Below are 10,323 nucleotides of genomic sequence, written 5' to 3'. Positions count from 1 at the left end.
GTGCACTGGGGCAGGCTGGATGTGGAGAAGCTTGTGAAGGACGGGCCACCAGCAGGGAAAGAGCATCGCAAGCCCGAAAATTACTATAAGGATATTCTGAAGGGTGCCCACCTTGTGGCGGATGAATGTACTAGGGATGTAATTTTTGAGTAAAACTCGCTCGTTTTTGTCCCGTGCGCTGAAAACTTGTTCATATGCGCTGAGCAATGCTGCTTGAATTTAAAATATTACCTTCTGTGCGGCTGTTTATCAATACTGAGAGATGGCGAGTCGTCGGCTTCTGCCCCCTTGCCACTAGTGCTGGGGTGTTCGGGGATAAATCTGGGCGCTCTTTTTCCCATGTTTGGGTCCTTCGAGGGAGGCGCTCAGCCCGATGAACGAGGCAATCGGACTATAATGCGCGAACACTCTCACTTAGCCATAGAATTCTATAATTTTAAATTTCGGCGGAGCCCCTAGTATTCGAAAGACCGATTTCGGGGCGCTATCCACGCCTTGGCCGGACAGAGCCGACTCGTCGCCCTAAGCGGCATAAGTCTTTAGGGACTCGAAAAAAACCTCTCGAACAGCGACCAGCTCTCGCTTCATCATGACAGTCAGTTTTAGCTTTCTCCACTGAGGTGCTCGGCCCAGCTCAACTGGGGCACAATTGCAGTGGTTCTCCTAGTGCTATCTTAGCCGATATAGCGGAACGTAAGGCACCAAAACATAGGAGCCAGGCAAACCCAACTATTGACCCAAGACATGATTCGGAGCCGATGCATATAATGCTATAAGTTCGGGGTGCCGCACTTGTGAAAGTGTTCGGACTTCTCACACCATATTGAGGGGTGCTAAAAGCCCCTGGCGTATTTTGGCCGTACCAAGTTGTACGGGTGCAACATGTCATTAAGGAACATTTATTTATAAAAAGATAGAGCAAAAATAGACAAAAGTTATGCATTGTTTATTAAAAATAGCTACGATCAAAGCAGAACGATACAAGTAATGCGATAAACGAAAAGTTGGACTATTTAACATGTCTGCTCCAGGGGCAAGCTGCGGAATAGTATGCGAAACAGGTATACTGCTCGTGATAGAGACCACCTGGGATTTCCGTAATGCGGCATGGCTTGTCTGCTTCCCTGGTTCTTGCATCGTTTGTGCGGCAATTGAACTGCCGAACAGGCCTTCCGAAGAGTAGAGTCTTGGAAGTAAGAGAAAAGTAAAAAATCGGCAGCCCCTGGTGCGGTTTAAGCCGTGTTTTGGGCGTGCCGTGATGGTGCCCCTCCCCCTATGCCCATGGTATTTCTAGAGCGTAAATATGTACGCGAAGTACTGGCGTCGCCTTTTTGCTAGGGTTGGGGTTGGGGCCGTATTGCTACGCCTGCTCGGAACATGCCAGGCGGTCTTGTTGTAGGTTACTCCGGGCGCGCTTGACGGTGTTCGGAGTTTAATGGCCGGACTGGAGAACTGCCTGGAGAGGCTGCTTTGTACTTCCGCTGCAAGGGCCGCCGTGTGCTCCTCCGTTCGGAGGGAGCGTTCGGTGTTTCCATTGACCATAATTACTCCACGAGGGCCTGGCATCTTGAGCTTAAGGTATGCGTAGTGCGGTACCGCATTGAATTTGGCGAATGCGGTTTGTCCGAGCAGTGCATGATAGCCACTGCGGAATGGGACTATGTCAAAGACCAATTCCTCGCTTCGGAGATTATCCGGGGATCCGAAGACCACTTCAAGTGTGACTGAGCCTGTACAGTTGGCCTCTACACCTGGTATTATGCCTTTAAAGGTCGTTTTGGTGGGCTTAATCCTCGAGGGATTGATGCCCATTTTTCGCACTGTATCCTGGTAAAGCAGGTTCAGGCTGCTGCCGCCGTCCATGAGGACTCTAGTGAGATGAAATCCGTCAATAATTGGGTCTAGAACCAATGCGGCAAATCCGCCATGACGGATGCTAGTGGGATGGTCTCTTTGATCAAAGGTGATCGGGCAGGAGGACCATGGGTTGAACTTTGGGGCGACTGGCTCTACCACGTATACGTCCCTTAACGCGCGCTTCCGCTCCCTTTTTGGGACGTGGGTGGCGTATATCATGTTCACCGTCCGCACTTGTGGGGGAAAACCCTTTTGTCCATTGTTGTTTGGCGGCCGGGGATCCTCGTCGTCATTGCTATGCAGCCCCTTGTCTTCATTATCGGCGCTTAACTTGCCTGCCTGCTTGAACACCCAACAATCCCTATTGGTGTGATTGGCCGGCTTTTCGGGGGTGCCATGTATTTGGCACAAGCGGTCGAGTATTCGATCCAAGCTAGACGGGCCCCTAGGATTCCTTTTGAATGGCTTTTTTCGCTGACCGGATTTAGAGCCTCTAAATCCGGCATTAACTGCTATATCCTCAGCATTGTCGCCGTTAATGCGGCGCTTCTGCTTGTTGCGACGCCACCTGCCACTAATGTCCCTGATGTCCGAACTACCAGGGTTGGTCATATTGTTGCTACGACCAAGCCAGCTGTCTTCTCCCGCGCAAAAGCGGGTCATGAGTGTCGTGAGTGCTGCCATAGATTTCGGCTTTTCCTATCCAAGGTGCCAGGCCAGCCACTCGTCATGGATATTGTGCTTGAAGGCTGCTAGGGCCTCAGCGTCCGGACAGTTGACTATTTGATTTTTCTTTGTTAGGAACCGTGTCCAGATTTGCCTGGCTGATTCCTCTGGCTGCTGAATTACGTGACTTAGGTCATTGGCGTCTGGGGTCGCACATAAGTGCCCTGGAAATTGTCGAGGAATGCGACTTCCAGGTCCTCCCAACAACTGATTGATCCTGTTGGCAAGCTGTTGAGCCAATGCCGAGCTGGTCCTTTAAGGTTGAGTGGGAGGTATTTGATGGCGTGAAAATCGTCACCGCGGGCCATGTGGATATGAAGGAGATAATCCTCGATCCATACCGCAGGGTCTGTTGTGCCATCATATGATTCGATGTTTACGGGTTTGAAACCCTCGGGGATTTGATGATCCATTATTTCGTCTGCAAAGCACAATGGGTGTGTGGCGCCTCTGTACTGGGCGATATCATGACGTAGCTCCAATGAGTTTTGTCTACTGTGTTCGGCCCTGCCGAATTTGTGGCCGGTGTGACGGTTACCGTCTCGAGCCGTGGGGTGCCCACGCAATCCGTAGATCGATCGTGTTTGCCTTGTCTTGTCCTCCAACATGTCTCGTAAGTCCGGCGCATATTCCCGTGCCTTGGTACGGGGTGCGGCTTGAGTGGAGGGCCGGGAGGCCTCTCTGTTGCGGCCACGAGGTGGCCGTTCGGCCGCATCAAGTGCTTCCTCCTCTAATTGGGGTAGCAACCTGCGCTTTGGGTAACTCTTGGAGGGGCATTTGAGTTTATGCTCTTCGGCCGCAAGGACTTCGGTCCATCTGTCAACCAGCAAATCTTGATCAGCTCGGAGTTGTTGCTGTTTTTTCTTGAGGCTTCTTGCCGTGGCCATAAGCCTGCATTGGAAACGCTTTTGCTCAACGGGATCCTCTGGTACGACGAATTCGTCATCGCCGAGGCTTGCCTCGCCTTCGGAGGGAGGCATATAATTATCGTCCTCGACCTCTCTGTCTGCCGCTCTCTCGTGAGGGCTAGTTTCTCCATCCACCTGTGCTAAACCTTGCTGGAGGGGGTTTTCTTCGGCACTCTCCGAAGTATTATTATCTCCCGTGCTGGAATCACCGTTTTTGTGTTGGCGGGATTTTGAGCGGCGCCGCTGACGCCGGCGCTTGGGCTGTTTCTTGGAGGGGTCATCCTCCGCTGTTCCATCGCCCTCTCCCTCTTTTGGGGTGTCCACCATGTATATGTCATATGACGAGGTGGCTTTCCAGGGCCTAGTAGGCGCTGGTTCTTCATCATCTCCTTCATCGGCGTCCATACCGTCGATGTCTTCGGAGTCGAAGTCGAGCATGTCGGTTAAGTCGTCAACAGTGGCTACAAAGTGGGTGGTGGGTGGGTTTTGAATTTCTTCATCGTCCGTACCCTAACCTTGCTGACCGTAGTCCGGCCAGGTCTCTCCTGATAAAGAGAGAGACTTCAGTGACTTCAGGATATCGCCGAAAGGAGAGTGCTGAAAGACGTCCGCGGCCGTGAACTCCATGATCGGCGCCCAATCGGATTCGATCGGCAGGGGCGCGGAGGGTTCAGAGTCCGGAGAAGAATCCGGCTCCATGGAGTCATGAGTCTCGCAGAGTACGGGGCTGGTGTTCGGCTCAAACGCCGTTGGGATCACAGCCCCCGAGGTGGCGTCCAATCGCCCATCCTCGATCGGTGCGGTTGGCTCCGAACTAAGGGTCGGGGCCGATGTGGGTGCGGCCTCCAGGGCACTGTTCGGCGGCAAAGCTAGATCATGCTCGTCCTGACAGTGCGGCGCGCTTGGCGGTGGTTCGAATCCGCCGAAGATCAAGTCCCCGCGGATGTCAGCCGTGTAGTTTAAATTTCCGAAACTGACCTGACGGCCAGGGGCATAGCTTTCGATTTGCTCTAGATGGCCAAGTGAATTGGCCCGCAGTGCGAAGCCGCCAAAGACAAAGATCTGTCCAGGGAGGAAGGTCTCACCCTGGACTGCATCGCCATTGATGATCGTAGGAGCCATCGGGCCTGATGGCGACGACACAGAGGAACTCTCAATGAAAGCACCAATGTCGGTGTCAAAACCGGCGGATCTCGGGTAGGGGGTTCCAAACTGTGCCTCTAGGCCGGATGGTAACAGGAGGCAAGGGACACGAAGTTTTACCCAGGTTTGGGCCCTCTCGATGGAGGTAAAACCCTACGTCTTGCTTGATTAATATTGATGATATGGGTAGTACAAGAGTAGATCTACCACGAGATCAGAGAGGCTAAACCCTAGAAGCTAGCCTATGGTATGATTGTTGAAGTGTATGTTGTCCTACAGACTAAAAGCCCCCAGTTTATATAGACACCGGAGAGGGTTAGGGTTACATAGAGTCGGTTACAATGGTAGGAGATCTGAACATTCGTATCGCCAAGCTTGCCTTCCACGCCAAGGAAAGTCCCTTCCGGACACGGGACGGAGTCTTCAATCTTGTATCTTCATGGTCCAGGAGTCCGGCTGAAGGTATAGTTCGGCTATCCGAACACCCCCTAATCCAGGACTCCCTCAGCGGTCCATTCTACGCTCTCTATGGGGTTGGAATTTTCCCCGGGGATGAAGTTGTCTCAAGAGATCCATCACACCTTTCATAGATCGGTGCACCCCATGAAGGATACGGGCCACTTCACCATGGTGGTCTCGTTTGCAAGGCATTCCTTCCGTTTGGACGTGGACAATGTTGGTCTTGCGCTTGAATCTGCTATTGGCGGCTATTGTTCTCAACTCAAGGTATCTTATCTTAATATTGGAGTTTTTTCGTTCAATGTGTCATGCAAAGACGTGGGGTTCTTCATCTTGCATCAGAGAAGTTTTGTTTGTCCGCAATTCAAATGCTTCTTTCATCTTTGGGGCCATGGTGGTCTAGATTGGGAAAAGGAGTTTAGGCTTTGGCAATCAGAATGCAATCAGGAGTGGACATTAGTTAGCCCTTCAAAGAGGAGAGCACGCCTTGGTCTGGAGGCGATGCAACATGCTTCGACTAAGTCTTCTCTACGTTCTCGTTCCTCTGGTTCGATTTTTCATAATCATGTCAAGTTTGCTAAGTTCATGAAATACCCCACCCGGAAAGGTTATAATTATGGGCCAACGGCTACGGAGGTGACCACCGTCCGGGAGGCAGGGTATGAAGTCTCTGAACGTGAGGTCACTCCATCTCCGGTGTCGGCATCTTCGTCGGCGGCGACCCCTTTGATTCAATTCGGTTCGTTTCCGCCTTCTCCGCAGGGTGTATCTCATGTATGCACCGCTTCCGGATTTTCTGGAAGATTGTTGTTCCCTGTAATGGAAATTTTAGATTCACCCCCATCGGCTACAGATGTGGCCTTAAGCACTGGCACGTGCTCCAACCCACCTCTGGTTTTGGGCCCTGACGCAGCCTTGGGCTCTTGCGCTCAGCCCATATGTCTCTCTGATGATGAGGGAGGCAGCCCACCTTCGCCGGCGATTCGGTTTCCCTCTCCAAAAGAAATAGTCAGTGATTTACAAAGTTTTGACGAGATGATTGAGGATATTGCTGCTAGCTACTGGGATTGTCAGAATTTTTTGGGTATGCGCCACATGTCAGATACCTGCATCAATCCGGTGCGTTGTAGAAATTGTTTTCGGTCCGGTCACATTAAAAAAGATTGCACCAGCCAACCTCCTGACACATCCCTCTGGGTGCCTAAAGTCCCATCGCCGGGTTTTGGAATTCGAGCAAACAAGGAAAACTCTGCTTTCCTTGCCTCTTCGGTTTCCCAAGACCAAACAACTCCCGAGCAGAAAACCCCAGACCCTGCTTCTCCGCCGCCCTCCCCATTGTCGCAGCCATCGCCAACCCCCAAGCTTCCTCATGCTTGGATCTCCACCCGCCACCCCCAATGGTGGTCTATGATATTGATCCGTTTTGGTTCATCCCCGCTGGCTTCGACATTGTGGATGGTGGCGCCGATCGTCTGCCCTGCACCTTCTACACTCCGGCAAACCCTCCGCCCCGAGCGCACGAGCAGTTTATGGTGGCCATCCTCGAGCCCGTTCCACCCGCTGAGCTTGTCGGCGTCCGTCGACAGCAAGTGCTTAACTTCCTGGTACAGACTATGCACATCCCCGTTCTCTCTGCTCAAATATGGTTTCAAGGTGTTGGGTTATTTGAGATGGCAGACCATGTCGTCTGTGGTTCTTTTACGATGCATCGACCGTTTCCTATGGGTATGGATGAGGATGGCAATGAGTTTTTTGTTAGATTCATACCGCATAATCAAGGGGAGGGTTTCAGAGCTTTGCATGGTCATCGACAAGGATGGTTAATGTTTATCGGGATCCCTCTCAACTATCGCAACATGCAGGGTATTGCTGATATGGTTAATTCTTTTGGCCAATTCCATTATTGGAACAGTACGAGCAGGCGCAAGGTCAGGTCACTAGTTCGAGCTTCTTTTCCTGGTAACGCTTTGGTTCCACGTTCAGTTGTGTTTCGTGAGTTTGCTAATTGGGGAGGGACAGTGGTCTCTTGGACAGCTGGTTGTTATATTCTCGATGGAGACGTTGCAAAAGCTATGATACCTGCAGATGAGGATCCCATGCCCTTGGATGGCAATCCACATCCTATGCCAGGGGCAAATCCTCCACCACAGCCTTTCTGGGCAATGCCTCCTTACCCTGCCCTGGGATGGAATGTTGTGCCCCCTGGACATGATCAAGGGCACCGAGGGAGTCCTGGATTAGGGGGTGTTCGGATAGCCGGACTATACCATCAGCCGGACTCCTGGGCTATGAAGATACAAGATTGAAGACTCCGTCCCGTGTCTGGAAGGGACTTTCCTTGGTGTGGAAGGCAAGCTTGGCGATACGGATATAAAGATCTCCTACCATTGTAACCGACTTTGTGTAACCCTAACCCTCCCCGGTGTCTATATAAACCGGAGGGTTTTAGTCCGTAGGACAACATACACATCAACAATCATACCATAGGCTAGCTTCTAGGGTTTAGCCTCTTCGATCTCGTGGTAGATCTACTCTTGTACTACCCATATCATCAATATTAATCAAGCAGGACATAGGGTTTTACCTCCATCAAGAGGGCCCGAACCTGGGTAAAACTTCGTATCCCTTGTCTCCTGTTACCATCCGGCCTAGACGCACAGTTCGGGACCCCCTACCCGAGATCCGCCGGTTTTGACACCGACATTGGTGCTTTCATTGAGAGTTCCTCTATGTCATTGTCGTCAGGCTCGATGGCTCCTACAATCATCGATAGCGATGCAGTCCAGGGTGAGACCTTCCTCCCCGGACAGATCTTCGTCTTCGGCGGCTTCGCACTGCGGGCCAATTCTCTTGGCCGTATGGAGCAGATCGAAAGCTACGCCCCTGGCCGTCAGGTCAGATTTGGAAGTTTAAGCTACACGGCAGACATCTGCGGGGACTTGATCTTCGACGGATTCGAGCCACTGTCGAGCGCACCGCACTGTCATGACGAGCATGATCTAGCTCTGTCGTCGAACGGTGCCATGGAGGCTGCACCCGCATCGGCTCCGACCCTTAATTCGGAGCCAACTGCGCCGATCGAGGATGGGCGGTTGGACGCCACCTCGGGGGTTGCGATCCCAACGGCGATTGAGCCAAACACCAGCCCCATACTCTGCGAGACTCGTGACTCCAAGGAGCCGGACTCCTCTCCGGACTCCGAACCCTCCGCGCCCTCGCCGATCGAATCCGATTGGGTGCCGATCATGGAGTTCACTGCCGCGGACATCTTTCAGCACTCGCCTTTTGGTGATATCTTGAAGTCACTAAAGTCTCTCTCTTTATCAGGAGAGCCCTGGCCGGACTACGGTCAGCAAGGTTGGGGTACGGACGATGAAGAAATTCAAAGCCCACCCACCACCCACTTGGTAGCCACTGTCGATGATTCAACCGACATGCTCGACTTCGACTCCGAAGACATCGACGGTATGGACGCCGATGAAGGAGACGATGAAGAACCAGCGCCTATTGGGCCCTGGAACGCCACCTCGGCATATGACGTATACATAGTGGACGCACCAAAAGATGACGACGAGGAGCGGAAGGACGCACCGAAAGCTTGTTCCCTCGAAAAGCAGTCAAAGCGGCGACGCAAGCGCCGCCCCAAATCCTGCCTCGACAGAAATAGCGATCATATAGACCCAACGCTGGAGCAGGGCGAACCGCTGCCGGACAATGGTAATCCGGATAATCAAACCGAACAAACAAATCCTATCAAGGCTAATGGTCCGGACGACATAACGCCGGACAGACACCCGGAGCAGCAGACTGCCCGTAAAAGGCTTGTTGCCACCGCGAGGAGTCTGAAAAAGCAGAAGCAAAGGCTCAAAGTCGCGCAAGACACACTCCAAATCAGATGGAGTAAAATACTCAACACTGCAGCAAGGTACGGCGACAATCGCCCCTCCAAGAGCTACCCAAAGCAGAAGCTGCTACTCGAATTCGATGAGGAGGCCTCAGAACCCCCAGAACCAAATATCAAAGCAGCCACCTGGTCGGATAGACCGTCGGCGTTCTGGGAACGGGGGTCCCTAGACTTTCCTGCCTGTGGCCTGCGGCGTGGCTCGAGGAGGGGCCCAGCACGGCCCATCTTCATCAACACAGACCCAAGACCCTCGCGGGATGGATGACACGGAGCTTCCTTAGGCACGGCCTCATCAGGCTGGCTCGCGAGGAGGCGGAGAGATCAAGGCGGGGTACCTCACGAGGTGCCCGTGATGCAAGCCATGACGACCAAGGGCGCCAGCCCGCGCAGTGTCCTCCTTTCCTCTTTGGTGCAAAGGGAGCAAGCGCAAGCGAGAGCATCAAGTAAAGGCACCCGTTTCGGTGCAATGAGACCAAGACCAGTCCAACGGCAGGGAGGAAGTCATTGTGGAGCCCAAGCCAGCGTCACCACCAGAGCCTTTGGCAGGCGAGGACCAACTTTAGTCAGGATAAGTGTACCAGATGTTCCCCTTCAAAATGGCCAATTGTTGGCGCCCTTCCCGCTCAATATTTGGGAAAAGGCCCAGGGCCTTTGCCTATAAATAGGACTAGCCACCCCCAAGGTAGGGGGGGAAATCAAGAAGGGAGAATCTAGAAGCCAAGAGAGAAGCTAGCTAGGATCGGATCGAGTAGCATCACACACAGAGAGAGAGAGGGAGAAGGGCGACTGAACTCCTCCTAGCAGTTCATCCCCCCAGCCAAGAACAGACCCTCGCGAGGCTGTTCTTCCTTGTATTGCTCATCATCATCAGCCCAAGAGGCAATCCACCACACCACACACAGGAGTAGGGTATTACACCACAACGGTGGCCCGAACCAGTATAAACCCTGTGTCTCTTGTGCTGTTCTTTCCATAGCTTAGATCTTAGCGAGGCGGAGGGGTGCAGGTAGGTAGAAGGCGAAATCTCCGTGCGCACCCCAGTGTTCGAACCTCAAGGGTCTGCCGGAACCCGAAATCCGACATTTGGCACGCCAGGTAGGGGTGCACCAGAGTTTCCCTTCCGCCACCGCCACGACCTGCCCCGCGATGAGTAGCGCGTCGCCCGCTCCGGCCGCCGGCGCCAGCACGGGGGCCAGGGGGCTCCGAGCCCTGACCCCAGCCCTGCAACGGGTACGGTGGCTAGACAAGTTCAAGCCAATGATGCGGCCGTGCTACAGCGGCGTGACTGATCCGCTGGCCTTCTTGCTGGCGTACGAGGAGGCCATC

The sequence above is a fragment of the Triticum aestivum genome, chromosome 4A (genome assembly GCF_018294505.1).
Source record: "Triticum aestivum cultivar Chinese Spring chromosome 4A, IWGSC CS RefSeq v2.1, whole genome shotgun sequence".
Lineage (NCBI taxonomy): Eukaryota > Viridiplantae > Streptophyta > Magnoliopsida > Poales > Poaceae > Triticum > Triticum aestivum.
This window is presented reverse-complemented; position numbering follows the sequence as displayed.